The sequence below is a fragment of the Rattus norvegicus genome, chromosome 4, assembly GCF_021556685.1.
Source record: "Rattus norvegicus strain SHRSP/BbbUtx chromosome 4, alternate assembly SHRSP_T2T, whole genome shotgun sequence".
Taxonomy (NCBI): Eukaryota; Metazoa; Chordata; class Mammalia; order Rodentia; family Muridae; genus Rattus; species Rattus norvegicus.
In genome coordinates this window covers 178446642-178450916 of record NC_141537.1, presented here as the reverse complement: position 1 = coordinate 178450916, position 4275 = coordinate 178446642, and the positions used below count along the sequence as shown (strand labels likewise).

Below are 4275 nucleotides of genomic sequence, written 5' to 3'. Positions count from 1 at the left end.
TCTTCCAGAGGAATGAAAGTTAATTTGAGAAGGCAACTGAGCGAGAGGACCAGGCGTGAGAGCATTGGAAGGATATCTATCGAGCGAGAGGACCAGGCGTGAGAGCATTGGAAGGATATCTATCGAGCGAGAGGACCAGGCGTGAGATCATTGGAAGGATATCTATCGGGAAGGTGAAGGGTGGGCATCCTCCTCTTTCCTTTATGCTAGACTCTAAGAACAGGGACTAGTGACCCCAGGCAAGGGACCAGAGAAGACAGCTACTTGGACACCGCTGGGAGAGCACTGCAGCCCTCCATGGCCAGTCAGTTGTCACGCTCGGAGACATCTATGCAGCTGTTTCCCTGGTTTCCAGAACTTCCTTGTGATTGGCCTTCTCCAAGTTCTCGTAACCCACGACAACCTCGTTAGTAATGAGTGAGAAACCAAAGGCACGGAGCCCACAGTGTCTTGCGATGATGACTTCTGGGACTGTGCTGATGCCTGAGAGGGAGAGAGAAGATGACCCTCACACGGCCCTCCTCCCCCTCGCTCTCGTAAGCTCACTGGATTTCAGAAAGCATCCAAAGCAGCTAAACTGGTGTTGCGCATACGCTGCCCACATCTCTTCAGGCAGCCTTACACACTTGGCCAACACACTCTGTTTCTGTGCCTTGTGTCAATTAATGGGTCCACCTTCCAGCCACAGGTAGAGGAGGCGGCTGTCCTGATATTCTGTAACAGCGATGGAGCGCCAGCCCATGGTCTCTACTTTCCTAGTATTCTAACTCGGCCTTCCCCCAATCCCTAGGCTCTCCCTCCCCTTTGCCATTCTCTCGGATCCTTTCCTCAAACCACCAGTCAAATTCTGCTTCTCACCAACAGCGTCCACTCCCAGCATCCTTAGCAGACAGTTCTCCACCACGATCTCAAACTTGTGACCTGCCAACATCACGTAGGTGCCTTCTTGTAGTTCTCGTTGCTCCCCCATTTGTCTCCAGGCACTGAAAGCCTTCTGCCTCAGATTCCGGTCATAAGCATCAGACATGGCAGGAAAATGAACTCCAAACCTAGATAAATGGCACCCGAGTAAAATTTCTTTCCCAACTCCTGGACAAGGCCAGACTCTGCATCCAGAGCAACGGTTCAAAGATGTGTGCCTTTCTTCGTCGGGGCCTCGGAGAGGGTTCTGGCCACAGAAACCAGGTAGGTTGATGTGGTCACGGATCAGCAATGTATCTCAATTTCAAAATCGGGGTTGAGTCCTCCAGCAGCATTGCTGACCACCAAAGAGTCCACGCCCAGAAGATGGAAGAAAACGCTCGCTGGGAACGTCACCTTTGACAGCGAGGACCCTTCATACACGTGAAACGGGCCCTGCGTCATCACACAGGATTTGCCATTCAGGAATCCAACACCAGTCGACCCACATGACCTTGCACTGTGCTTTGGGGAAAGTTGAGTAGTCAAAGATCTGGAGCCGAGTTAATGTAGCAGTCAGCCCTCCTTAGTTGGAACCAGAGCCCGACGCATAGTGTTGAGACCGAAGCTCTGATCATCTTCTGATGTGAACTCGTTCTCCGTGGTGTCTCTGACGGCTGTGCCGAAATCCTGATCTTTCCGCTCCACAGCGACACTGCCTGAGTCCCATCAAGACTGTGACTTCATTCTTTATGGGGCTTTTATTTTCATTCTAAAATTTACACAAAACCACAAAATGCAAAAATATAACAACCTCAATCAAGAACTATGGAGCTAGAAGCACTATACCTTCTGACTTCAAAATATATTACGAAGCTACCCAGTTCCCAAAGAAGTGGAGCGCTGCGGTAAAACTGCTGTAAAACCAACAGCGGACTAGAGCAGGAGCCTGGAAATAGGGCCGCACCGCCAGATGTCTGGATACAAGGATACAAACAGTGCACACAGTGAACGGAGCAGACTCCTAAAGGGATGGTATTGCAAAAACTTGATATCCACCACCATAATTAACTTAGGAAAACAACTGAAAGTGTACTAATGACTCAAACATAGTTGAAACTGTAGAACTACAACAGCAGGAAACATGGAACTGGCGTTACTTGGTTTTCAGAGGCACAGGAAACAAAAGCCAAGCAGAGATCGGCAATCATGTCAAACTGAAGGTCTGCATGCCAAGGGAACCAACCAGAGCCCGTGGGATGAAGGGAACAGGGAAAGGTGTAAAGGTTACAGAGAGATAAGCAATGAATACATTCTAGTGATCTAGGTTATACCAGGATGGCGTTAGATAGGACGATCTTACACAGCTGATTTGCACAGAACTTAGACCTTAGAAATTCTCATCATAAGAAAAAGATAAGTAGCTCTGTGAGATTGTGGATGTGTTAACGGGCCTAATTGTGATGACTCTCTCACTGTGCTTATGAATATCAAAACATTAAGTCATACCCCTTAATACATATACCATTTATTTTGTAAATTAGACCCAACAGAGCTAAAAGACTAAAGAGTTGACTCTTTGGAAAGTGAGCGTAATCTAGATACATCGGGGTATGGTATCTCAAATCATAGAGCAGTGATTTAAGATGAGCTGAGAATGTAGACCTCGGTGTATTTAAATCTCAGCGACATCCTGTGACATAAAAACTCCAGAATACAAAATACCATTCTGTATGATTCAAGTTAGATAATCTCAATTTCAGAAAAGAAGTTTACCTGGGAGGTGATGTCAAAATAGTTATCGCCTCTTGGAATAACGCATAGATTGGGTTAGGCCATGAGATGATATTACACATTGACGGGTCTGTGTCTAACCCCCAGTGCGTATGAGAAGTGTTCTTAGATACCTTCTTCATGATGTGCACGAGGGAAAACACACCATGGAGACACAATGAACTGCCTTTTCATAATTGCGTGCATCCATGGGAAGGTAGAAGAGAGGGGAAAAGACAACAATGTTATTGATAAGAAACGGGTATTTTAAAGAATTAAGGTAGCTGAAGAGATGGCTCAGCAGTTTAAGAGCACTTGCTGTTCTTCCAGAGGACCCAGGTTCAATTCTAGGCACCCACATGATGGCTCACAACCATCTATAATTCAAGTTCTAGGGGATCCCACTCCCTCTTCTTGCCTCCCAGGGTACCAGGCATGCACGTGCTACGTGAACACGCACACAAGTGAAAGACCCATAAACATAAAATTATATAATTTTAAATACATTTAATGGCATTGCTTTGAGCTGGAACCCCACATTTGCAAAAGCACTAGTTCATACTCCCGTGCTGTTGTGGTCTCTTGGTGGAACAATGTACGTGTGTGTGTGTGTGTGTGTGTGTGTGTGTGTGTGTGTGTGTGTGTTTCAACCTTGAAACAAAGCTGGAATAAATCCCTTGATGGGTAGGAACGGCAATTCCCAGGAGTCTAAAGCACAACTGGACAATTCTGTATTAGAATTTCAGAGCTAAGAAAATCCAAGACCAGACTCTAAGAAAACCTCACCTAAGCTATTACTAGTGGAGAAGTCACATATTAACTGAGGCTATAACTCACATTCACATGCAAAGAAGATTAGCGCCTTAATTATATAGTTAATGGACATTTTGTCACTGTTCCTTTCTTGAAGGGAAATTAGAACAACAACCACTTTTGTATTAGGTCTTTTAAAACTTAGACTAACCTAACATAAGCATTTAAATCATATTTGTTTTCATTCTCTCTCTCTCTCTCTCTCTCTCTCTCTCTCTCTCTCTCTCTCTCTCTTTCTCTCCCTCTCGGACAGATAGATAGATAGATAGATAGATAGATAGATAGATAGATAGATAGATAGATAGATAGATGGATAAAGATAGATAGATAGATATCTTCTTGGTTATTTAAGACAGGGGTTCTCTGTGTAGTCCTGACCATCCTGGTCTTAAGCTGGCCTTGAACTCAAAGTTGCCCCCTGAGTACTGGGATTAAAGGCATGTGCACCCCCCCCAGCTTGAACCATTCTTTTAGATGAATTTTATATCTTAATTAAAAGGTTGATGTTTTTGTGAGGATTGCGTAATCTCTTGTCTTCTCTCATTCTTTAATTGTCTTCTGAACATTTTATCCGGAGACACAAAGGGTTTTCATGGCCTGATAGTTAGTGCAGAGCCCTTGAGTCTGGAAGATGTCCCTCTGGTCCCTGTGGAAGAGTGACATACATAAGCTGCCTGTGACTCTTGTATCCAGAGGCTTCGGTGACCGCCTTGGGCAATGGACCTACAGTCACTGTTTGGCTTTGTCAGACAGAGCCTCCCTTCTCCACTCTTGCTGCTTCTGTCTTCT

General features: G+C 45.2%; 1 pseudogene; it reads right to left on the bottom strand.

The window, feature by feature from the left end:
- LOC147995132 (purine nucleoside phosphorylase-like) overlaps positions 1-4275 on the bottom strand; it is a 7913-nt pseudogene continuing 3638 nt past the window's right edge.